The sequence below is a fragment of the Cetorhinus maximus genome, chromosome 7, assembly GCF_964194155.1.
Source record: "Cetorhinus maximus chromosome 7, sCetMax3.hap1.1, whole genome shotgun sequence".
NCBI lineage: Eukaryota > Metazoa > Chordata > Chondrichthyes > Lamniformes > Cetorhinidae > Cetorhinus > Cetorhinus maximus.
Window position 1 is genome coordinate 47,652,557 of NC_135885.1, and position 27,223 is coordinate 47,679,779.

The following is a 27,223-nucleotide window of genomic DNA, read 5'->3' on the forward strand; positions in this document are numbered from 1 at the left end:
TAAAGTATCAAAGTATTATATGTGCTACTTGCACTATGGGTTAACATTTTAGTTTTCAAAATAAGGGATAAAGCTGTTATAATTATTAGTAATAAGAAACCACGTTAAACAATAGACTGCTTCAGTGTATCATTTCTTCATCGGCCATTAATCTTCTCCTTGTTCAAATGTTCCTTAATGCATTCATTGTGAGAGTTTATTATTATGAGGAAAAGTTTGTGATATGTAGTTTCGTCTAATTTTCAATTTATCATCTAGTTTCCATTGTTTAGATGGTTATTAGAGGAACCATTCAAGTTTTATTTAAGTTTCTTGAGAAAATATATGAGGTAATACATCTGCCAATTTGCCCTACTTTCATAATGTCATTCTTCTTATATAGCTATCATGATTTATTGTATTTTCTTGCTGTGTCAGTATAAGTGATACTGCCAATTTTCATTCAATCAATGATTTGACCCATGTTCATAAATCTAATTCTTCCTCACCAAGATCACACAATGACATACCCTAAAACATTGTGCTGCCTTGAAAGAGCTTAAACATTAGCCACTCTAGTATTAATTGTTAGGCTAATTATCAGTCTACTCAAATTCAAATGCAAAATTAAAGGAAGTGTAAAGAAAGACTTGCATTTAAATAGCACCACTTGATGTCTCTTATAAATATCTCAAATTGCATCATATGAAATATTATTTTGAAGTCCAGCGTTACAGACAAATCTGACAACCATTTTGTGCACCAGAGGTTCTCACAAACAGTACTAAGAAAATAATTGGCTAATTTGTTTCTGGTTCAAGAAGAAATATTAACAAAAAAACAGCAAGTTATCCCACTCCTTTTGAGCGGTGTTATGCAATCTTTAACATCCACTGAACAGCTAAAAGAGTCAGATGGCACTTCTGTTTAGTGACTTTTCTGAAAGATAGTAGGGTAGAAATTATTCTGGGCCCAACTATGGAGCAAGTCATCCTTAACAAGTTCATTGCACTGCACTGTCTTTAGCAAGGCAACTTTAGCTCAAAATGCTATCAAACTTCAGATCAGCGCCAATTAAAATTCCTTCCTAGACATTGCTGTAGCCAATATTAGTGGACAAATGTTGAGAAACAATTGAGGTACCATTACACTATTGGGTGTATTCTAAAGGCCATCAACTAATGGGGAAGATATAGAGGAACAAGTTTTCAGGCAGATGTGAAATCTATGGAGTATTGAAAATGGAAATTTAATAACCCTAATATAGACTGGAATAGTAATAATGTAAAGGGCAAAGAGGGTAATGAGTTTCTGAAGTGTGTTCAGGAGAATTTCCTTGATAAATATGCATCTAAACCAATGAGGAGAAAGGAATTGATGGATCTGTTTTGGGGAAATGAGGTGAGTCAAGTGGATGAAGTGTCAGTAGAACACTTAGTGAACAGTGATCATATTACCATAAGGTTTAGGTTAGTAATGGAAAAGGGCAAGGAGCAACCTAGAATAAAAATACTTAATTGGAGAATAGCCAACTTCAGTGATGAGACGGATCTGTTACAGATCCATTGGAATTAAAGATTGGCAGCCATAACTATTAAGCTGTCTTTTAAGAGAAGATATCTCAGGGCCTGAATCTTCTGGTCATGAGCAGGGGCGGGGCCCACTTGCTGACTCGTAAAATGATGCGCAGTGACATCGGGCGGGTGTCCCGACATCACCACGTGTCATTCCAATCTTCAGTTCGGCAAGCGCGCACCAGAGTCGGCTGCACATCCACCGAACCGTCAAAGGCCTATTAAGGCCACTTAAAAAGCACTTCAATCAATTAACAGGGCTGCCCGTCCAACCTTACAGTTGGATAAAAGGCAACCTTAAGGTTGGTGGGCAGGCGAAGAGCCCAGGCGGCCTTCGCGTTTATCATGAAACCTCATCCACGGGCGGGTGAGGTTTCATGAAGTGTTTATAAATTGAATAAAATTATTTATTAAAGTTCATTGGCATGTCCCAGCTCATGTGATTCTGTCACATGAGAGGACATGCCTTAAATTTTTTTTTCTTTATTTAAATTTTTGGTAATCAAACTAATCTCCCTGAGGCAGCTCTGTGCCCCAAGGAGATTTCTGAGCTCTTTTGTGCCAACGTCAACACACAGTCATGTGATAGTTGGGTCAGTAGGCGCACGCCAGAAATGGCAGCCCGCCCACAGACAACTAAAAGGCCTGTTAAGGCCATTAAGTTAGAAATTAACATAAATTTTCACATCCAGTTGGCGGGCAGGCGAAAAGGCCAAGCGACTTTTGCACTTTTTTGGAAACCTCATCCATCGGCGGGATGAGGTTTCCAAAAGCAAATAAAATAAAAACTTCAATTTTTCATTAAAAACATGCCCCTGCTCATGTGACAGAGACACATGAGGGGACATGTTTTATTACATTTTTATTTTCTTTATTTTTTTTTAATATCTCTTCATCTCCCTGTGGCAGCTCCGTGCCTCAAGGAGATTATGCAGCGCTCAGTCGTGTGCATGCACCAAGTTCACGCTCGGCCTTCTTGCCCTCCTCCCCCCCCACCACACAGGCAGCGCTCAGCACTGCCGCTCGCGTATCATGCTGGGCAGGCCTTAATTGGCCCACCAGCGTGAAATCGCAGTGCGGTGCTGATCGCAGGCAGCAGTTGGCTTCCTGACTGCCCCCGTCAATCCCACACACCAAGGGCAAAATTCTGCCCAAAGAGTAAGATGAAGCAAAAAACGGGAGCATATGACAGACATCAGGTTGATAATAAAGAGAAAACTTGGCTGATTATAGAAAGTTCAGAGGGGATGTGAACAAGGAAATAAGATAAGCAAAAAGAGAGTATGAGAAGAGACTGGAAGCTAACATAAAAAGGAATCCAAAAGTCTTCCATAGGCATATAAATACTAAAATAGTGGTAAATATTCCTATGTCTTTGATTTTGATGAAGGTATTAGCTTCCTTTTTTAAGCAGGATAATGCTCCATTAAATTGGCAAATAAATCTACCTAATTTTGCTTATACAGTAATAATTTTGTCCTGTACAGTATTGAGCTTTTCTGTAGAGTTATCTTTTCAATCCATATCTTGCTGAGACGTGTGCATCATCGCATTCATCTATTCAGGCGCGACCTGTTAAAAAGCCACATTATCCTTACTGGCAATGTTTAAAAGGATTTAAATTACAGTTTACAGCATGAAAACTGCAATTGTGTTCAGTTAGAGTATGTAGTCTCCATACTTTGACAATAAAGGTTGAGATATTCAGAGTTATGAATACATCACAAAATAAATGGTGTATCTGCAAAATGTGCCAACATCATTCTTTTCACATTTATTGGAAGATTGTGTGATAACACATCTAATGCTGAACCCTGAACCCCTCCCCATGCCGAAATTCAAAATTAGGCTGTAATAGCAATTAAACAGATCTTGCTTGCTTAGTTTTTTTGTTCGTTTCCCGGCCACCAGTAGATTTATGGGGTTTAACCACGGTAAAATGCGGCCCTTATACATATGGATGAAATATTTTTGGTGCCCCCATGAACACAAAGGACTCTTTTTTTTCACAAATGAATACGTGACTTCAGCAGCCAACAAGCTCCTACTTGCATAATGATTTTTTCCTCATCAGTGTTTTGCCACAAAACAGCTATTAAAGAAGTGCTGCTGATTTACTTAATTCATTAAATAATTAGCAACTTGGCACATGAAGGAGCACTAGGATTTTTGTTAGAATTAAATTACTGTCAGTGATTAGAAAGTGCTTGCTCTATTTGGTGAGTTGGCTGAGCTATTTTTCTCAACTGAAAGTTTTGTAGAAAGCATATTTAACTGGAAGCTGAAGGGTTTCTCATGAACAGCCTACTCTTTTGTGACAATAATGATTGTTGACATTTCTGCTGATGCTAGAATATGAATAAAAGAACTCTATTAATAATCTAGAACGTACATTAAAGAGCAATTTTCTAAAGAATAAGGATTTGATCCTCTGTCTGCAAGATAGATTTTCTTACTTAATTTGTAGTCTAGCGATCATAATGTTCTTAATTTTAAGGTTGAAAGAAGGACATACCAGATAATAAATAAGATAATAAAAGCTATTAAATATTTGGAATTTAAGAGGGCAGATTTTGAAAAGATAAAATGCTGAATGAAAGGAATAAAATGGAAGAAGTTTACAAATCTAGTAGATAAGGGCAAGTTATCTACCTGAATTTCGGGAAGGCATTTGAACCTGTCCCGCATAACAGATTCATTCATTCAGTGCATGTGCAGAGGAATAGATATCAAAGTATTAGGATGGATTGATGCGTAACTGAAAAGTAAACAACAAAGTGTGGTGGTGCATGAGAAGGTGTCAGTTTGGTATCATTTGCCAGTGGTGTCCTACCAGAATTGGTATTAGGGTATCATTATTGATAATTTTTATAAATGAATTAGAGGACGGAGTAATATTCAAAAGTGTTTCAAGGTGACTTCAAATCAACCGAGTTGCGGCCAGTGATACTAACCAAAGGGAGCTGGAATAGTTAGGGTCAATAGTTAGAGAAGTGGCAGATTGAATTCAACATGAATAACTAACCTCATGAGAAAATGTAGAAGTGACAAAGTGGATTATATATTAAATTATAAGATGTTTCAGGTGACAGAGCTGGAAAGAAATTTGAGGATTTGATGGTTATAAACCGCAAGTTTGATATTTGTAGGCAGTGAGGAAAGCAAATAAGATTAATGAATGCATAACCGGGGTGGGGGGTGATTTATAAATTAAATTGAATGTTGTTACATTTGTAGTGAGACCTCATCTGTAATAGTGAGGGACTCCAGCCCAACACACTTTGGTTGACTCTTAATTCTCAGTGATTTAGTAAAAGCCACACAGTTATCAAAACAGTCACTATTACAAACAGGATGGGCAATAAATGCAGCCATGTTGCCAATGCCCATATCTTGGTGGGATAAATAGATAAAAGGTGATAAATCTATACCTGTGAATGACTAAGAATTTCATCAGACATTGTCACCTTAATTAAACTATGTTGTTTTCATTCTATAACTCCAATATCCTTCCTATAATGGGGCACCAAAAATCTGTAAATGAGATTTCAGCTGCATATTTGCCAAGTTATGGTGGAAGAGGAACCTATAAAGGAAATATTGATTTGGCCATTGTGAGGGACTAAGACTTCACATTGTATAATTTTATAAAATATATATAGATATGCTCATCGCTATTTCTACAATATTTAAAAACTAAATGAAGACCTTTAAAATGGCTAAAAGTGTGTCTGTCTGTGACCCCAAAACAAAATAAGCTACCTGGCAGCTTTAGGAAAACTTACACCTTGTTATCTCTGAGGAGCCACCAATGATACCCTGTGGACTGTACAGCCCAATTTCAAAAAGAGCTATACAAAGGCCATCTGCATTTAATGACCCAGGCTGGTCAGAAGGAATTGGCTCGGCTGCTAAGACAAAGGCGCCTACCCTTCCTTTCAGCTTCTAATGGCTTAGGCATTTAACAGTCTTTGGGGTCCAGAGGATGGATAACCATCCTCTATCAAAGATGGTGGAGAGGGGAGAGTCATTTTATATGGGCCTCTGGCTTGTGGAACAAGTAGTATTGCCTTGCTGGACTGCATAGCTGATGCTGCTGTTTACCATCTGATTAGCAGCCTCACAGAAAAGGAGCTCTGCCCAGGTTGAACATCTGGCTCCATCTACACTGTTTCTGCTGGAAAGTTTGTACCTTCGTCTACAAGATTGATCCATCTCTGCATGTCTATCTCATTGTGTGATGTCAACACCACAGGAAAAGTGAATTCTACAACATCAGTCTTCAGCCCGCCAACCTCCATGAAGGGATACCTCATTGGACTTTGATACTGGACTATACAACTCATGTGAACCAGTGTTTAGTTTCTCTGTGGTCTATCCCTCTCATTACTGTCTGAAGTGGAGGTGACATTGCAAATTTCCTTTCGCAGTTTGAATGTGCGCAATAAACTAACCCTTTTTTAGTTCATCCTATCTGGAGTTTGTTGCGGGGTTATTAATAGAAAAATGGATCAAACAAAAACTGAGGGGTTGGGAAATACGCTACTGCTTATAAAGAGTGAAAGAAACAAATCACTAAACCTTTCTGTTATGGATGGGTGGTGAGAGGAGGAATTAGTGCTGTGTAAATTAATACCCCTCTCCTGTCCATAACAGAAATTGGGAGCTCAAATCCGGGATCAGCCATTTGAATTTGACTCGAGTCCAAGTTAGACAAGAGCCAAATCTGATATTAAAGAGCCAGTTGGAAAACAAAAGGAAAAACACGGTAGAATGAATTTTAAAACACAATTAACTTATCATGGCAAATTCCTTTCCTCCAACGCTAAGAAAATGGTAACTTTTGGTGCCCAGATGTGGGTCAAGCAAGGAGGCCTGAAGAATGAAACATTAGCATTCCTTAGCACAGAGCTACTGAAAGCTGTAGCTAGGGAGGTACAGTTAAAGTTAGCCAGTAAAGTGAAGAGAAGTGAACTGATGCAGTCGCTGGTAGAACACTTGGATCTCACATATCCGATAGAACAGGTAAATGAAGGGCTCAACCAGGACTCCGAATCTCCTCTTCTAACCAATATTGAGCTGGAAAAGCTCAGAATGCAGCTAGAATTTCGAGAGAGAGAGAGAGAGAAAGGGAAAGAGAGAGAGAGAGAGAAAGAGAGAGAGAGAGAAAGGGAGAGAGAAGAGTTCTAGCTCTGAACATTGGAAATGGAACTAGCAGCTCAAAGAGAGAGCGAGGGAGACCAGACAGCTGGATGCTGTGAGGGAAACCTCATTCTACCTGTTAGCACCCCCTATCTCCCTAATCCAGAACCGCTCTCAAATATGCTAGATTCCCAAATTCAAAGGGAGTAATGTGGGGCAGGATTATCCCATTGTTAGGTGGGCGCAGCGGGCAGGCCAGGAACGGCTGAGAAACGGACCGCCACCCGCAATCGGACTCCGACCACGATTTCACACTGGCTGGCCAATTAACAGCCAGCCAGCGTGAAACGTGCACTGAGAGCCTCAGCGCTGCCGGGGTGGAGGCGGGTGGAGCACAAGCGCTGAAGTCTGCGCATGCGCGGGGTGTGCTCACTGAAAGCTCCCTGAAGGCACAGAGCTGCCTCAGGGAGCTGAAGATTTTTAAAATGAAAAATAAAGATTCTACAAATATTATAAACATGTCCCTACATGTGACCCAGTCACATGAAGAGGGACATGTTAAAAATGATTTTTTTTTTCAAATTTACTGTTGGAAACCTCATTCCACCTGTGGACAGCTAAAATGACCATCTGATATCTGGACCTTTTTAATTCAATGGCAGCTGTCAATGAGAGCTCAAGAGGTCTACACCATGTTGACTCCTGATGTGCCCTTGAATTATGAGCAGACCAAGGCTGCCATCCTAAGTGTCTACGAGTTAGTCCTGGAGGCAGATCACCAGCAATTCCAGAACACTCACAAGAAACCCACGCAAGCCTATTGAGTTTGAATGGCTGAAGCAAATCGCGTTTGATCGATGGGTAAGGTCCCTAAAGATCCCATGCACATATGGGGGATTGCAGGAGTTGACATTATTCGAGGAATTTAAAAATTGCTTGCCTTCCAGCCTGAAGATGCACTTGGAATGGCAGAGAATCCTCATGCAGCAGTCACAGCAGACAGCTATAATCTCACCCATAAGGCCTGGAAACTCAGGCAGGCCCTTTCAAAACCATTCCCATGAACATTGGAAAGATAAGCAGGGTGACCTAGATAGGAAAGGCACCCCCACACAGAAAAGAAAGCACAAAGGAGGGTGCGAGGAATCCTCCTGAAGCCCAAAAGGAGAACGCCTGGAGGCTGGTGTGGTGCCATTGTAATAAAATAGGCCATCCCAGGCCTGAGTGCTAGAAATTACAAGGATAGTCTGTAGGTCTAATAGGGCTCAACATGAGTAGTCACCCGAAGGGCGCCCTAATGGATAGTGCAGCAGAGCAGGCAGAGACCCACACTGCAGAAACTTACCCTTGGAGAGCATAGCACTATGTGTGTCTGAACTGGACAAACTCCCAGAGAGCTTCCAGAGTTTTGTCCATTCAGGGACAATGACCCCCTACCTGTCCAATGATGTGAGCAAGCCTGCTGTACTGCTCTGGGACACAGGGGCCACCCAGTCCTTAATACTGGAGGGAAACCTAATCCTACTCAAGTCCTCCCAGAAGGCCAAAGCCCTGGTCAGTGGAGTGGGAGGGGGAGCTGTGTTTGCTTGCCCCCCTCCATAGGGTCCATCTAGAGTGTGACCCTGTTTCAGGCTCTGTCACGGTAGGAATTATCCCTGAACCACCAGTAGCAGGAATCAAATTCCTACTCGGAAACCATTTGGCTGGCAGCAAAGTGTTAGCCAGCAAAAGAAAAGAGGCCAACATCAGCTGGCAGAAACCTGCAGGAGTTTAGGAGGCTGGGAAATGTTTAGAGGCCAAAAAGGGTGAAATAAAACACAGAGATCAAAATTTTCCGGGTATCGGGCAGCCTTGGCGGGGGCGAGCGGAATCAGCTGCGAAATGTACCGCCGCCTGTGATTGGGCCCCAACCGCGATTTCATGCCAGCTGGCCAATTAACGGCCACCCAGCGTGAACCACGTGCTGCAGCGCTCAGCGCTGCTGGGGTTGGCAGGGGAGGAGGGTGAGCACAGTAATTTGCGCATGCGCATAGGCACGCGCAGTAAAAGCTCCCTGAGGCACAGAGCTGCCTCGGGGAGATGAAGGTTTTTAAAATAAAAAATAAAGAATTCAGAAATGTTAAAAACTTTTCCCCTCATGTGACTTTGCCACATGAGCATGGACATGTTAGAAATTAGATTGAAAATTTTTAATTTTATTCTTAATCACTGATGGAAACTTCATCCTGCCTGTGGATGAGGTTTTGCAAAAACTCCAAAGGCTGCCTGGCCAATTCGCCTGCCCACCAACCATAAGGTTGGCTGTTCAGCGAAAAAATTCTTTTAATTATAACTTTAATGGTCTTCATTGGCTGCTTAATTGTCAGCGGGCATACTGCCAACTCCCCCGAGTGCCCGCCAAACGAAATATTGTGCAATTGCGCAATGATGTCAGGACGCTCACCCGACGTCATCACGCATCATTTTACGCTCATTCGGGTCAGGCACACGCCCGCCCGATGGGCATAATATTCTGCCCACAATCATTGAGCGAGAGCTACTTGAATGTGACACAGCCAAAGTCAGGCAAGTAAAGTTAAAAGAGGTACAGAAAAGGCCAATGGAATTTAAAATAGACTCACATAATATCCCAGAATTAAACAGGGACCAGACAAGTCCCAGAGCAGGGAAAGAGATAGCGAGGGAAATATCCCACACAGTCAAAAAGCCTGAAGGAAGGCAAGTTATTAAACCAGGAAAGACTAAGATTAAGCAATTGCCTGAAGTATGGCTGGCAGGAACCTTTCTGAATTTAAATAGGGACAAAGGGATACCTCAAACCACCAACCGGATAGGGAATGAGATGCCTCCCCCAGTTGAAACGCCACAAGGGAGTGTAACCGGAGCTGCACCTCCACTTGAGGGTTCTGGAAGCCCAGGGCATGGGAAACAAGTTAGGAGAGCGCCCACTCCCAATCCAAAGGCACAGACTAAGAAGGCATTGATTGGTCTAGCCAGCAGCTTTGTGGTGAGTTTTAAAGGGGGGACCAGGAATGTTCCCACATTGGCCCAGAAAGAGTGGGGGTGATGCCTCACTTAGTTGAAACGCCACAGAGAGGTGCAGCGAGAGCAGGGCCATCCACCAGAGGGCAGTAGTGTTCCAAAAGACATGGAGCCTACCACCCAACTGACCAGCAGAGTGTTTCCAACTAGATTGGATGTCATATCCACCCACCTTAGTGCAGAATTGTAAGGCAACCTGACCGGGCTGCCCACTGCATTTAAAATGATCCATAATAACCCACCAGGTTGTAGCACTGTAGCCCTGCTCAATATGCATGTGGGAGAGGCCCCTTACAGAAGGCAGTTTTTCTATCATCTGGGCCCAGAAAGGCTGGCCAAAGTTCAGGAGTAGATTGTCCGCCTGTTGCCTTGCCAACCCATAGCACCTAGCAACAATAGCTAGAACACCCCAGTTGTGCTAGCACCGGAGCCAGACACTCAACCAAAGTCCCATTAAAACACCCCAATCTCCTGACAATCAGCCTAACCACCGTCCCTGGGCTTGAACAGTTGAATCCACAGGTTACCAAGGTAGACAGAGAGGAGTTAATCTGGATCAGAGAAGCTCAGCCAGGAGTTGGACAGGCAGAGGTCTGAAACCAATGGCTTTGCTTATGCTTGATCCTCAACAGAGGAAAATCCAGAACTCCAACCCCAATAAGATTTCCCGTAAAGAATCTTCCCAGCTCACCAAATCATTTCATATCCCAGGACAATGTCCTTGCTGATACACTAACCCAGATTTAAACCTCAAAAAGAATTGATGCAGGGAGCTGCCATTGCCTCTGCTAGCTGTGTGCCTGACATGCCAGTGTGAATGAGAGAATGAATGAATACTTCTTAATCCCTGTCCTTCCTTCATAAGAACACATTCAAAAGCTGAAATAGAATTCATTTTTTTCTCCTAGGCCACAAGGACTGGAAGGGACTAAGACTGCACACTCTATGGGAAGTATTTTCCAGTCAGCAAGTGGGACGGGACCCGCTTGCCGACGCATAAAATGATGCGGAGTGAAGTCAAGCGTGCGTTCCGACATCACCCCGCTTCATTTAGATTTTCAGTTCGGCGGGCGCGCAGCCGACTCGGCTGTACGCCCGCCAACGGCCTATTAAGGCCGTTAAAAAGGTAATTAAAATGTTTAATGGACCTGCCCGTCCAACCTTAAGGTTGGTGGGCAGGCGAAGAGCCCAGGCGGCCTCCCGAAAAAGCATGAAACCTCATCCACAGGCGAGATGAGGTTTCATGAGGGATTTAAAATGTTCGGGAAATTTTTAAATAAAAGTAATGAACATATTCCAGCTCATGTGACAGTATCACATGAGGGGACATGTCAGGAAAATTTTTTCTTACTTTTAATAAATTTTTAAAACGTCAACCGATCTCCCTGAGGCAGCACTTTGCCTCAGGGAGATCTGTGCGCTGTTCCATGCGTATGCGCAAAAGAGCGCACAGACCTGCTCAGGGAATCACTCCCGCCCGCACAGGGAGCGCACAGGGCTTCCTGGTGGACGTCACGCTGGGTGGGCCATATTTGGCCCGCCCACATTAAATGGCGATGTGGCCCCAAGTGGGGGCGCCGATTGGAAATCCCCCCGCTCGCACCCTCTCCTGCACAACCCCCCCAATGGGAGGAAAATGCTGCCCTATATTTTCATAAAATGTATATAGATATGCACATGCCTATTTCTACAATTTTTAAAAACTGAACAAAGACCTTTAAAATGGCTGAAATTGTGTCTGTCCGTGGAACAAAAAAAGCCATTTGACAGTTTTAGGAAAACCCACATCTTGTTATCTCTGAGGAGGCACTAATGACCCTCTGTGGACTGTACAGCCCAACTTCAAAGTGAGCTATACAAAGGCCATCTGCATTTAATAACCCAGGCTGGCCAGAAGGAGATGGATCAGCAGCTAAGGCAAAGGACCCACAACCTTCCTTTCAATCCATAATGGCTTAGACATTTAACGGTCTTTGGAATCCAGAGGATGGATAAACATCCTTTGTCAAAGATGGTGGAGAGGTGAGTGTCATGTGACATGGGCCTCTGGCTTGCGGAACAAGCAATATTGCCCTGCTGGACTGCATAGCTGATGCTGCTATTTACCACCTGACTAGCAGCCTCACGGAAAAGGAGCTCTGCCCAGGTTGAACAACTGGCTCCAACTACACTGTTTCTGCTGGAAAGTTTGTATCTTCGTCTACAATACTGATAAATCTCTGTATGTCTAACTCATCGTGTGACGTCAACACCACAAGAAAAGTGAATTCTACAACATTGGCCTTCAGCCCGCAAACCTCCATGAAGGAATACCTCATTGAACTTTGATTCTGGACTCTAGAACTCATGTGAAACAATGTTTATTTTCTTCATCTCTATACTGTAAAATTCATTCCAGCCACCGAGTTTTTCCTTTTGGTTTCCAACTGGCTCTTTAATATCAGATTTGGCTCTTGTCTTACTTGGACTCGGGTCAAATTCAAATGGCTGATCCCGGATTTGAGCTCACAATTTCTGTTATGGACAGGAGAGGGGTGTTAATTTACACAGCACTAATTCCTCCTCTAACCACCCGTCCATAACAGAAAAGTTTAGTGATTTGTTTCCTTCCCTCTTTATAAGGGGTGGCGTACTTCCCAATCCCTCGGTTTTTGTGTGATCTAATTTTCTATTAATAATCCCACAACAAACTCCAGATAGGATGAACTAAAAAAGGGTTAGTTTATTGCACACATTCAAACCACGAAAGGAGAGTCACAACATCGCCTCCACATTCAGACAGTAAAAAGAGGGATAGAGAAAAGAAAGCTTTACTGTACAGAGACAAAGAAAAGAGACTTGATAATCAATTATGTGAAATGGGTGCAACAGGTGCTGGCAGCTCATCCACGTAATGAAAATATGGCCCAAGGCCCACTTTCAGGTCAGCCTTGGACCTCCCAGTTGTAGCACGCACGCTATCTGAATGTCACTATTTATGTGGCCAACTCAAGGGACTAAAATGGCATTTTTCTGTGCTGTAACTATCCTATGATTCTGTTCTAAAAATGGGCCATGACCAATTTATATAGGCCCGTATCTTTTGAGTGCAAAGTATGCAAATGCTACAATTAAAGTTTCCAAGTATAAATAAATATGCTAATTTAGCCATGCACCAAAATCCAAATTATGGAAAACTTTCTAAAGAGTTTTATAGGTAGAAGCAACCTTAGATCAAAACCCAGAAGGACCAAGCTTGGAAATATTTTCTCGTTCCAGTGCTATTATTACTGTGATTATTACCTTCGAATTTCTCAGTAGTCGTCTTGAAATTTTTAATCAAGGTAATCATTGATTCATATACAATTAGTTATTTTTTTCTAAATATTTGTATTTTACTAGAATATATTTCACTTGAGACACATTTAGGTATCGCTGAGAACCAAACATTACCCATTCTTGGAATGTATTCAAGCTCAAGCCTTCTGCTGTGAAAGCCAGAATAACAAGCCATTGTATTAATCCAGTCATCATCCAGTTTCAAAAGCATTAGTTGATGGGGCAAAATGTAATGTAAAACTCAGGGACTTTATTTACAAATTATGCAGTTTATAAAGAACAATGCTATTGCTTGATAAACATTAAATAATAAGCAAAGGGTCACCGAATTCTTTGAGCATATTGTTGTATCATTTGTCACACTACACTGTAATTGCAGGAAATATGACTTCACCAGTGTACTAAAACTTATGCCAGAATCATTTAAAAGCTTTTCTGATAGAGTATTGCTGGCATATGAAGAGCAGGTTAGAATCTTGTTTATTCCAGAATGAACAATGCTATTACTGTATTTCCACCAATTTATTCAGCAAGCTTTAGACATGGGATGGCTTTGATTGCCTGGGGCAGCACAATGGTTACATATTGCCTAATTGATTAACTCTTTAATGTCACAGACAACCATTTTTCCGGTACCATCCAAAATCAAGTTAGCATTATTTTTGTATTTTTCTTTTATATCTTTGAAATGTCAATTAGCCTCCATTTTGTGTTACAACATGTGGAAAGTTTTGTTTCTTTCAACCTACTCATAGATCCTAATCTCGCTAAACTAGAATGGACTGATTCATAAATTAGGGTTTGTTGCTCTGTAAAGTGCGTTAAATGCTCTAGTTCTCAACAGCTTAATAAATCTTCAGAAGATGGTTACAGATTGGCATTCCACCTGCAACTCTGCTCAAACCTTAAAATAACACTACTCTTAGAAACATTCCTGATTACCTTACCATCCAAGCTAGGCTTTATTTGAGCAAGGTTGCCAACCAGTAACATCAGTGCTAAATTATTGGGAGCTCTGTGCTGTTGATGTGTGTCTTAGAACTGGATTGATACAAATCAAGATTCCCCAGACGATGCAGAGGATAGGGAAACTTTTATCATCATTAACCCAAACAGAGTTCATGGAGGTAGATGACAATATCCTAAACTGATATATTATCCAAGGGTTGAATTTAATGGAGGCAAATTGGGCAGACCCCTCTGCACCTACATAAAATATGGAGTTATGTCTGGTCGGCAATCTGACATCATACTGCCCATCGCTGATAATACGGAACATGATTGAAGCCCAAAATCGGAAGCCTGCCTTCATAAAGCCAATTAAGATTCGATTAATCTTGTTAATTACACAATAGACACACATTTTTCATGGCCCACCCAATTTTACAAGCAAAATACTGTGGATGCTGGAAATCAAAAACAAAAAACAAATTCAGGAAAAACTCAGCAGATCAGGCAGCCTCGATGCTGCCTAGCATCAGTTTTTACAGAATTTTGGGGGTTTTTTTGTTTTACAGAAGTCGCATGGGAAAAATGTGGGGAGTGAGTTTGCCAGCTATGCAGGGGACAACGCAAGGGCACATGAAAAGGTATGTGGATCCATTATAGAGTGCTTGTAGCAGTAGAGTCTCCTGCTGAAAGTGACAGCGTTTGGCTGTGAGTCAACTGCAATTGTTCTCAGATTCTGCAGCTGACAGAACAATTAAGAAGAGAGTGAGCTGGCAGGGGACCTGGAGGCAGGGGTATCCTGGAGGATGAGGACTCCAGCAGAGAATTCACAGCTTGCTGTCCCCATGGGGATTGTGCAATCCGAAGGAGGAGCCTCCAATGAGGAGAAGGAGAGAGAGGAGGCCAGCTATCCGGGGAGAGGTACACCCTGCAATCCAGGTACGTGAATGCAGGTCAGAGGCCATACCCAGTATCCCAAGAATGAGCTGCTGGGACTGACTCTCCATGGATGTCGTCATTCTCTCAGTGAAGAATGAATTTGGATGAGAGGGTGACCACAGTGATCATGGCTTGAATGGACTCCTCCACTGTCAGTGCCAGGGTACAAAAACCCTCTGGAAGCGTTGCTACATGTCTATGTACATTGCACTATACGTCTAGCATCTGCCACCTGACGGACAACTCCAAAGACTTACCTTCAGCCTGGGGCTCAGCATCTAGTCTGCCTCCAACACTTCTCCGAGTGTCAGAGTCCTGGGCTATCTCAGCCTCCAACAGCAGGTCCAGCCATTGTGACTTGCTCACACCCAGTGTGTATTTCCCTTTCAGCCGACTCGCCCAAACCCACTGAGGTGCGAGTACCTGAGCTGGGGCTAATTGCTGCATGAGGATGGGATGGCGCACCCTCTGAGACTTACTCCTCCTCCTCAGAGGTAAACAGCGATCTCTCAGGGCTGGTGACTGCAATTGCCGAGGCTTCACCTGTGGTGGAAACAAACAAAGATGATCAATTATTAAATCTATTAATAAGAAATCAGCTGTCCGCCCGCCGACCTGTCAATGGCCAATTGAGGCCATTGACAGAGTAATTAACCTTGTTAAAGACCCTGCCCATCCAGGCTTAAGGCTGGCGGGCAGGCCAGGAGCCCTAGCGGGCTCCAGATTATTCATGAAACTTCATCCACTGGCGGGATGAAGTTTCATGTCCGTTTTTTAAACATTTAATACTGTTTATTATTAACATGTCCCATCTCGTGTGACATTGTCACATGAGGGGGAGATGTTAATAATTTCAATATTTCTCTATTTTTAGACTTTACTTACCTGTCACGAATCTCCCTGAGACAGGACTTTTCCTCAGGGAGCAGTGCGCTCTTTCGCGTGCATTTGGGGAATCCCTCCACCGTCTGCACAGGAAGTGCATAGCGCTTCCCGTCAGGGATGCCAATTAAGGCCCGCCCACTCAAAATGGCGGCACGCCCTGTTTCGGTGGCGGGGGTCAGCTGTCCGCCTGCCGCCAAGCCGGTGGGGCCCACACGCCTTCCGAGGGCAAAATTCTGCCCATAATGTGGGAAAATGTGAACTTATCCACTTTGGCAGCAAGAATAGAAAAGCAACGTATTATTTAAATGGAGAGAGATTGCAGAACTCTGAGGTACAGAGGGATCTGGGGGCCCTGGTACATGAATCACAAAACGTTAATAGTAGGTCCAGCAAGTGGAATATAAAAGTAGGGAAGTGTGTTGTTGAGGCCACATCTGGAGTACTGTGTACAGTTCTGGTCTCCTTATATAAGAAAGGACAACATCAGAAGCAATTCAGAGAAAGTTCACTTGACTGATTCCTGGGAAGAGAGGGGTTACCTTATGAGGAAATGTTGGACAGGTTGGGCCTGTATCTTTTAGAGTTTAGAAGAATGAGAGGTGATCTCATTGAAATATATAAGATCCTGAGGGTGCTTGACAGAGTGGATGCTGAAAGGATGTTTCCCTTTGTGGGAAAGACCAGAACTAGGGGACACAGTTTAAATATAAATGACCTCCCATTTAAGATGAAGATGAGGAGAATATTTTTTCTCTCAGAAGGTTTTGTGTCTGTGGAACTCTCTGCCCAGGCAGTGGAATTGAATACTTTTTTCAATACTTCATTGAAAACTTTTAAGGCAGAGGTAGGTAGATCCTTGACTAATAAGGGTATCAGTGGTAGGCAGGATAGTGGCATTGAGGCCACTATAAGACCATAAGACGAAGGAGCAGAAGTAGGCCATTCGGCCCATTGAGTCTGCTCCGCTATTCAATGATCATGGCTGATCTGATAATCCTCAACTCCACTTTTCTGTCTTTTCCCTATAACCCTTGATTCCCTTACTGATTAAAAATCTGTCTATCTCAGCCTTGAATATACATAACGACCCAGCCTCTACTGCCCTCTGCAGTAAAGAATTCCACAGATTCACTACCCTCTGAGAGAAGAAATTCCTCCTCATCTCTGTCCTAAATGGGCAACCCCTTACTCTGAGATTATGCCCTCTGGTCCTAGACTCTCATAGACAACCTCTCAGCATCTACCCTGTCAAGCCCTCTAAGAGTCTTATATGTTTCAATAAGGTCACCTCTCATTCTTCTAAACTCAAATTGGTACAGGCCCAACCTACTCAACTTCTCCTCACAAAAAAATCCCTCCATACCCGGGATCAACCTAGTGAACTTTCTCTGGACTGCTTTACTGGAATTCTTTACTGCAGAGGGCAGTCGAGGCTGGGTCATTTAGTATATTCAAGGCTGAGATAGATTTTTAATCAGATTCCACCTTGGACTTCCTGCTGGCCCTGCCCCCCTTGTACCTGTGCCTCTCTTCCCACAGGTCGCTCCTCTGGAAGCTGCGTTGGGACACCTGGCCTTCTCTCCCTTCTGCCCTCTCTTCCTCCTCAGAGGAGGTGCCCCCAGCAGAGACCAAAGTTCCCATTACCAGGGCAACAGAATACAACCTGATACCAGGAAGGGTCCACACAGTCTGAATCCTCCGGGAGCCTTGGAGACACCAAGGAGTCCTGAAATGAAGCCTGGAAATGCAAAGAATGAAGCCTCGAGCAGAGATGAAGCTGCTATATACCAATATGTCACCAGCAGCAAACTATCAATCAAACTCCTCACCACTCACACTGGCAATGCTGCTGACTCTTTTTATCCCGCCCATGGATGAGGTTTTTGAAATTGTCGGCTGGTCGCCTGCCTGTTTTCCCCTGCGACGAGTGCGGAATCGCACAGGCAACGGAAAATCGATGTCAATTGGTTTTTAAGAGCCTTAAGTGGGCTCTTGATTAATGGCGGGCGCAGCTCCAGCACCCCCATGCACCCATAGATCAAAATATCGCGGGATTGCACAATGACGCTGTGGTGCTCACCCAACATTATTGCGTGCTATTTTGCCCGCGAGTGCATCAGATGCATGCCTGCACATCAAGCGAAAAATTCTGCCCTATGTACATTTGTTGTGTTAAGAAAGGTAAAAATTGTTTCAGTTGCACTTAGGTTTTGTATATGAACCATGGTGCCTGGGATTCTGGATTGTGGCTAAAAGGTTTCAGGTCTTTTGCGTTGTTTGTATATATACATTTTTAATGAGGTCTTACACCCCTGAAGTTAAAGAGATGGGGGTAAAAGTAGTTGGAAGCTCAGTGGTTCTGGGAACCAACACAAAAAGTGGAAAAAACTTTACTGTTGCCGAGCAACAGTGGTCCAGTGACACAGATAAAGAAAAAGACAGGAGTGGAGAGAGAGGTTTCAGAGAGTGTGTGTGTTGGAGAGAGCAGACAGGCATTTTTAAGCTCTCTGATATGTAAAACTACAGAGTAGTTAACTGAATAATGAGTTATTGGACTCAGTAAAGTGATTAGTTTAACAGAGGTGCTGCTGGAAGACTGAGTTTAGGAAACTATTTGTTTGCTCTGCAGTTGACGAAACAGCGAGTTTAGAGTGTAGTTTTTGTGTGTCTCGGGGAGAGATACGAGTTGGGTGAGAAGCATCAAGTGAATGCTCAGGATTCACCAGAAGAAACCTGTTTGCAACTGTACCAGTCCCAATCGAGAATCCTTTGTGTCAAGCTAGTAGTGACTTTTCACTGGTTTAGGTGTCTGTAAAGATATTGCTGGGGTAAAGGAATAGTGGGAATTGAATCATCTTCTTGTGTTTGTATTGATATCTTTCTAACCTTTGTGTCTGACAGAATGTAGTTCACTTTTCTTGTTTTAGTAAATATTTTATTCTTTGTATTAAAAGTTCATCAGCAGATTCCTGTCAATTTGTTCAGTGACTTGCCTCCATGCTTTCTCAAAAAGAGTTAAGATCTATCAAGCCAGGTTTCACCCTGGGATCTGACTTGTCCAGTATTAACATCAGCTGGGATCATAACAAAGTATGGGCTCATTGGGGATCAAAAAGCCTTGATTTTAAGTGGGATCTGTGAATCCTTTTAGAAAAGAGTGCTTGGAGGTACTGGGCATAGGAATAGGATTCACTGTGAAGTATATTACACTGGTTAGAACTCAAAAATGGCTTTGACTGTTGCTAAGTCTTTACCAGGAGTAGAAAATGTAACAGTGGATTATTTGAAATCCTTCACTAAGGCTAAACTGAGAGAGTTAGCAGATAAATTGAAGATAGAAATAAAAGCAGGATTTTGTAAGGATGATATAATTAAAATAATTACCCAGCATTTAGAATTAAAAGAAGAGAAATCTGAAACTGGTGTATCACAGCTGGAGTTAGCTAGCATTCAGTTGCAGATGAAACAACTTACAATGGAAAAATAAATGGAAATGAAAAACTCAAGTTGGATAAAGAGGAAAAGGGAAAAGAAAAGGGAAGATTGAAAGAAATGGAAATGCAAAAGTTTGAACATGACCACCAGAGAGAGAAGTTAGCAAGGGAGGAAAGTGATAGAGAGTTTCAAAGAGAAAAATAACTCAGACACCATGAACTGACTAGAGAAAAGTTTAGGCTACAGAGTGGAAGAGAGGCTAGTAGTTCAGATGATGAATCGAGTTTTGATATAAAGAAGTCTTCGCCTAGTGCCTAATTTTACAGAGGATGGCGTTGAAAAATATTTCACCTCATTTGAAAGAGTGGCTGTGAAGTTGAACTGACCAAAGGATGCTTGGTCCATAATGTTACAAAGTGTCCTGACAGGCACAGCTATGAATGCGTACATTAGTCTGTCAGAAGAGCAATCTACAGACTATGAAGCGGCTAAAAGGGTCAATGTTTACAGGCTTGTTCCTGAAGCATATCAGTTGAAATTTTGGACTTTAAAGAAAAGGCTAAATGAAATGTTTGTAGAATTTGCTAGGGAAAAAGAAATGCTGTGGGACCAGTGGTTTCGATCACTGAAGTTGGAGAAAAGTTTTGAGAACGTGAGGAAAATAATGATTTGGAAAAATTCCAAAATAGTATTCTAGTAATCATTAAGGTGTATTAAGATGAGCGTCATGTATCAAAGATCTGAGAAGCAGCAGTTTTGTCTGATGCCTATGATATCACAGGCAGTTATATGTGTGGAAATGGTGATATGGGAATTAACAGGAAGATTGGATAATAGAAAATCTTGTGATGGAAAAAGCAGTAGTTCTAAGGAACATACAGAAGGATTCCAAAATATTGAAGGAGATAGGCTAGAACCTAAAAGTGATGTAAAGAAGATAGTATGTTCAATTTCAATAAAACTGGACATATTAACACTAAGTGTTGGAAATTAATTGGGAGACCTATTGCAGTAATAGGGATGCCTAAATAATCTTTAGGAAAAACTAACTTAGGGAAGGAGACAAGTGACAAAACAGAAGCCATAATGCAAGTGCATAGTGGAGACTCAACCGCAAAGAGGCAGAGATAACTCCTCAGGCCAGTCAATTAAATTTGGAAAAACAAATTACGGAAGGGTTTAAAGATTTTGTTTATAGAGGAGAGGTGTTTTCCTATTCTTCTAATCAAGGAGGTAAACTAATAACGATATTGAGAGACACTGGAGCAAGTCAGTCACTGATGCTGACTGATGACACAGTTTGTCTGCAGGGGGGTTAATGAAGGAAAAAACATTAATTGGAGGTATCCAAGGATGTTATAAACAAGCCCCCTTATATAGAATTAGATTAAAGAGTGATTTCATAAATGCAGAGGCTACAGTTGGAGTAGTGCATAAAACGCCTACAACAGGAATTGATTTTGTCTTGGGGAGTGACCTGGCTGGCTCAAAAATATTAATCTTACCGAAGGTGTTGGAACAACCAGTGGAAGTGAAAGAAACTGAGATGCTACAGGAGGAACATTCTGATTGTTTCCTGACTGTGTGGTGTCTAGATCTCAGGTCCGTAAAATTAGACAGGAAGAGGAAGCATCTATAAAAAAGGGAGATGATGTAGAAATTCAGTTTTCTGCACTATTTTTGAAAACCTGAGCAAAAATGAGGAAGGCAAAGAAAACGATGCTGACCTGTATAGGCCTTTATCTTTAGTGCAACGGGCTGATCCTGAGTTGAGAGAACTGTATCAAACAGCCCACTCAGAGAATGAATCAGATCCAACACTTGAGTGTTATTAATTGAAAGACAAAGCGCTAATGAGGGAATGGGGACCACCTCAAATACTGGAAGATGAGGAGTGGTCAGTAGTTTATCAGGTAATAATTCCATCTGAGTATCGTAAAGAAACTTCACGAGTGGCTCACAAAATTCCAATAGCAGGTCACCTAGGTGTTAGGAAAATGCAGGCAAAATTAAGGAAAGATTTTTATTGGCCTGTGTTGCATAAAGATTGGTCAAATTCTGCCAGACATGTCATACATGTCAGGTAGTGGGGAAACTCCAATTATCAATTAGACCTGCACCTTTAATTCCGATACCAGTTTTTGAAGAATCATTTAGCAGGGTCTTAATAATCTGTGTAGGACTCCTACCTAAAGCCAGAAGTGGGAGTCAATATCTTTTAACAACTGTGCATGTTTTTACAAGATTTCCTGAGGCCGGTGCCTTTGGGGAAAACACAAAAGTGGAAAAGTGGTTGTGGAAAGGTTAGAATACTTTTTTTACGACATATGGATTACCTTAGGAAATACAATCAGGTCAAGGCTCAAATTTTGTGTCACAAATGGTCCAAGAAATAATGAATAGTTTCAGAGTAAAACAATTTAAGTCTTCAATTTATCATCCACAGTCTCAAGGAGCATTAGAAAGATGGCATCAAACTTTAAAGACCATGATTAAAGCCTATTGTCAGGAATGTCCTAATGATTGGGATAAAGGAATTCCATTTTTGCTGTTTGCCCCTAATGAATCAACAGGATTCAGTCCTTTTGAACTGACATATGGGCATGAAGTGAGAGGACCCTTAAATTAATTAAGGAAAAAATTATAAACCAAAGCTCAGAGACTACACTTCTAACGTATGTCTCAAATTTCCAGAAGAAATTAATCTAAGTGTGAATTGTTCAAAGAGCAGTGGAAAATCGCTCAATAAACAATGAAAGTTAAAGCAGACATAAATGCCAAAGCTCGAAATTTTGTCGCGGAAAGCAAGATTATTATTACCTGCCTGTGGTGAACCATTCAAAATGCGGTTCATTGGACCTTATCAAATCAAAAAAAAACTCAATGATGTAAATTATATAGTGACGTCTCCAGACAGGAGAAAGAGTCAGCGAGTGTGTCATGTTAATATGTTAAAGCAATATTATGACAGGGAAAATAGTCAGGATAGGAGTATTTACAGCAGTAAAAGAAGTAGGGAGTGAAATAAAAAGTATCAGAACACTCTGAGAATGAATCAGAAGTCAAAAATACCAAAGTTGACCCTCCAATAATCAGATTGGATAATACGGAGGTGCTTAAAAATTTAGACCCAATATTAAGTTATCTTCCAGAAAATTGTCGAGATAACTTATGAAAGCTATTGCAAACTCTTGAATCAATTTGTGTGAATAGGCCAGGGAAAGCATCTTTGGCCATACATGATGTTAATGTAATGGATGCATCACCTATAAAGCAACATCCTTGCAGACTAAATCCAGAGAGCTTAGCCCAAGTAAGGGAAGAGATCAAGTTCATGATGGAAAATGACATTATTGAATTGAGTGACAGTAGCTGGAGTTCACCTATTATAATGGTACCAAAACTGGATGGGTCACAGCGATTGTGTATAGGTTATCGTAAGTTAATGCAGTGACAAAGGTGGATTCATATCTGATTCCACAGTTAGAAGGCTGTATTGAGAAGATTGGGCAAGCAATGTTTGTTACAAAAATTGATTTATTGAAGGGATATTGCCAAGTTCCATGAACTAACCCAGCCAAAAAAATCAGCTTTTGTAAACCTGTATGGACTTTATCAATGCAAAGTCATGCCTTTCGGAATGAAAGATGCACCAGCAACTTTTCAAAGATGAATTAGCCAGGTCATTGAAGGATTGTACCACTGTGTGGTATATATTGATGACTTTTGTTCAGCCAAACCTGGGAGGAACATTTACAACACTTGAACAAATTGTTTGATTGGTTACAAAGAGCCAATTTGGTCATAAACTTGGCAAAAAGTGAAATTGCCAAAGTGAGAGTACCTTATTTGGGCCACACTATGGGACAAGACCAAGTAGTGCCTGGAGAAGTAAAAATAAGGGCTATTTTGAATTTTCCAGTGCCTAAGGCAAAATGAAAGATTTTGCAGTTCATGGTCAGGAATGGATTTAATCAGAAATTCATTCCAAATTTCAGCACTGTAGTGACTCCCGTGCCAGCTTGTTAAAGAAAGGCAAGAAATGTGAGTAGACAAAGAAGTGTCAAAGTGCCTTTGACAGCTTGAAAGCTTTACTGACTACCACACTGGTTTTAACAGCACCAAATTATGCTAAGCCATTTAAACTGGCTGTTGATGTCAGCAACGTAAGCATTGGTGCAGTATTATTACAGGAGAATGAGATGGGGATCAAATGGCCAGTTGGTTACTTTTCTCAGAAATTGAATTCTTGCCAGCAAAAGTATTCAACTGTGGAAAAAGAGACTTTGAGTTTGGTGTTAGCTCTACAACATTTTGAAATCTACAGGCTGAATTTCGCCCCCCCCCCCCCCCCCCCCCCCCTCCATAGAGGGAGAAATTGATGGGCGGGTGCATATGGGCGCGCTTCTGATCGGCGCCCCCGATCGGAGGTGCGGTGCCTTAATTGGCCCGCCCAGCGTGACGTCCGCACAGAAGCGCTATGCACTCCCTGTGCGGGCGGGGGGTGAATCCCAAAATGAGGAGTGTGCTCTTTCGCGCATGCGCACGAAAGAGCACATTCATCTCCCTGAGGCTAAGTGCAGCCTCAGGGGAATCGGCTCCACATAAAACAGACAAAAATAGAAAAATAAAATTTCCCTTACATGTCCCCTCATGTGACAATGTCCCATGAGTTGGGACATGTCCATTATTTTTACAAAATCTTTATTTAAATTTTTTAAAGCCTACATGAAACTTCATCCCGCCAGTGGATGAGGTTTCATGCTTTTTCTAGTTCCCGCTGGGGCTCCTGGCCTGCCCACCAACCTTAAGGTTGAACAGGCAGGTCCTTTAATTACTTAATTGACGCTCTCAATGGCCTCAATCGGCCATTGACAGGTCGGCGGGCACGCAGCTGATTCTGCTGCACTCCCACCTTCCTGAAAATTTAAATTGGGCGTGGTGACGTTGGGAGTTCCCCTTGACATCACCGCGTGTCACTTTATGCATCGGCAAACATGCCCCACCCCCGCTCGCCAACTAGAAAAATTCTGCCCTACACCTCTAACAGCTCTGCAGAGACCATGGACAGAATCATCTGTGCCAGCTGGCATCAGGTATGTTCAGTAGTGTGAGTGGACAATATGGTGAGAAGGCCAAAAATTGGTTTCACAACGTTGTGAAACCAGCTTGCGATCATCTGCTCAGCCCATCGATGGTGGGCCCTGTTTCCCACCATCGGATGTCGGGAACCTCATTGTAATACATCAGCATATCATCATAAGGCCAGCATGCCAATTCATTCCACCCCCGCCCCATGTTGGATCGCCCACCCACGTCGGCGTGTAATCACAGCAGCAGATAAAAGGTGTGCACTTTGAGAGGAACTTTGAGGTGAGTGCACAGTAACATTGCAGAGCGCTTGTGAAGGACGCCTCTTGGACTTCAAGGTTGAGGCACATGCTGGTGGAGTGGGGGTGGGATGGGGTGCAAAGAAGGCTGCCCTGCATTTGAGGCAACTGTAGGAAGGGGCAAAGGCTGCCCTATGGTTGAGGTGACTTTAGGCTGGGGGGCGGCGCACAAGCATGTGTGGGGTGGGGTAGGTGGGTGAGGGAAGTGGCCACATATTAAGTAAACCTTGTATAAAGTGACCATTCCTCTGCAGCTGAGACAGTTCAGGTGCAGCCACATTGATATGATTGGAGTCGAGGCTCTAGCTTATCTGCCCACTCAAGCAATGTAGAGGCATGAAAGTGCTCCAGAACTTTCCACCCCTTGAGCACAGACTGCTAAGTAACGAACATTTTATTGGACTGCAGAACAGTTGGATGACTGGGCACATTGTACAATCTTTATGCTAAAGTTGGCCATGGAGCAGTCACTAGTGCTGACAGCCCCCTGCAATGTCATCATCTCGGTTTGGACCAGTGCCCACCATGGTTCAAGCTAACAGCACAGCCTTGCAGTGTGGGTTAGGAGAATGTTTGCGCCTGAGCTGAGAGCACAGCATGCAGTCCAGTGGGCAAAGCTGCCACCAATCAGTCAGGTAGAGTGAGACGGAGGAAGGTGAGGTTTCGGGCAGCTATACAGCGCACTAATCTCTGGCCATCCAAGTGGTAGGCAGCATTCTCCAGCATGCGTTAAGGGGCCTTCAGATTTAACCAAGAGAGGTTCTTAGTACAGCCATGCTGTACAGCCTCACATCTCTCTCCTTCGTCCTGCAGGGGTGTAGATAATGATCATGGAGCCTGGTCACCTAGCTGTACGTCTCATGGCATACAGAGAGCGAAGACAATGGAGAAAAGAGTGACTGAGGCACCTGGCTGCTCAGAGGGAGGAGTAGCACCCTCAGGAAGAAGAGACGGCTGGGGTTCCCGCGACCTCACCATCAGCACAGGAAAGGTCCAGATCCTCACTGGCCAGATGGATGGCTCTGTTTTCAAACTCCTTGCAAATCTGGGATGATTCCGCTCATTAGTTAGATGGAGCATAATCCTATAATCTTTTTAGAAAAATTTCGTACCAAGAATCTGAGACTATTTCATTGGAATTTAATGCTACAACATATAATTTGAAAATTATTCATGTAGCAGGAAGAGACAATGTCATAGCAGATGCTTTATCAAGAGTTTAAATGTGGAGGAACATGATCCGTGATCAGAATGGACTTGTGTGAAATATAATTTTTATTGACAAGTCAGGTATCCTTGTATATTTGACGTAAATACATTATTTTGTATAATTAATATAGAGATAGTGATAAGATGGGATTGTTTAGTAGAAAGAAAATGCATTTAAAGATGCCTTTTCATTTGCTTTTTCTGCGGGAAGGTGTTATGAACAATGTATAATTTTTAAGTTGAGTATATTTATATATATATAATAGGTATATATATATATTTGTGTTAAAAATGTAAAAATTGTTTCAGTTTCATTTAGGTTTTGTTTATGAATCTTGATGCCTGGCAATCTAGATTGTGACTAAAAGCTTTCAGGTCTTTTGGGCTTGTTTGTATGTATACATATTTAATGAGGTCTTATAACCCCAGAAGTTAAAGAGATGGGGTTAAAAGGAGTTAGAAATTCAGTGGTTCCTAGAAACAACACAAAAATTGGAAAAAGCTTTACTGTTGCCCAGTGACAGTAACCCAGTGATACAGACACAGAAAAAGACAGGAGTGGAAAGAGAGAAGTAAAGATACAAGGCTAATGGGACTGTAGTTAACTGAATAATCAGTTATAGGACTCAGTAAAGTAATCGGATTAGTGGAGGAGTTACTGGAAGATTGAGTTTAGGGAATTCATTTGTTTGCTCTGTAGTTGAAGAAGCAGCAAGTTTAGAGAGCAGTTTTTGGGTGTCTTGGGGAGAGATAATAGTTGGGTGAGAAGCATTAAGTGAATGCTCAGGAATTCACCTGAAGGAAGCCATTTGCAACTGTACCAGTCCCAAGCGAGAAGCCTCTGTGTCAAGCTAGTGATAACTTTTCACTGGTTTAGGTGTCTGTAAAGATACTGCTGGGGTAAAAGAATAGTGGGAATATGAATTGTTTTTGTGTGTTTGTACTGAGATCTTTCCAACCTTTTTTTCTGTTGTAACATGGTTCACTTATCTTGTTTTAATAAATATTTTATTCTTTGTATTAAAAGTTCATCAGCAGACTCCTGTCAATTTGTTCAGTAATGTTCCTCCACAGTTTCTAAAAAAAAGTTAGGATCCATCAAGCCAGGTTTCACTCTGGGATTTGAATTGTCCAGTATTAACACCAGCTGGGATCATAACACCCTGGAAAATGCTAACCAGGGTCTCACCCACATCTTCTTCATGATCGAGGCACACACTCCTCCGTCAATGCTGCAAGCCGCCAAAGTCAACCCATTGATGCTCCCTCCCCACACCTTCCCCCAGGTCCACCCTGTCTTCGCCTTCAGCATCTCCTACAAAGAGAGGACTATGGCTCCTTAGAATTTCACCCGTACCACTG

General features: G+C 42.3%; 1 long non-coding RNA gene across 1 annotated transcript in view; it reads left to right on the forward strand.

Moving 5' to 3' along the window:
• LOC144682459 (uncharacterized) overlaps positions 1-26,770 on the forward strand; it is a 54,406-nt gene extending 27,636 nt beyond the window's left edge. Inside the window, exon 3 of the long non-coding RNA XR_013577039.1 lies at positions 25,466-26,770. This is a non-coding gene — a long non-coding RNA (uncharacterized LOC144682459). The remainder of the gene's footprint in view (positions 1-25,465) is intronic.
• The last annotated feature ends 453 nt before the right edge of the window (positions 26,771-27,223 follow it).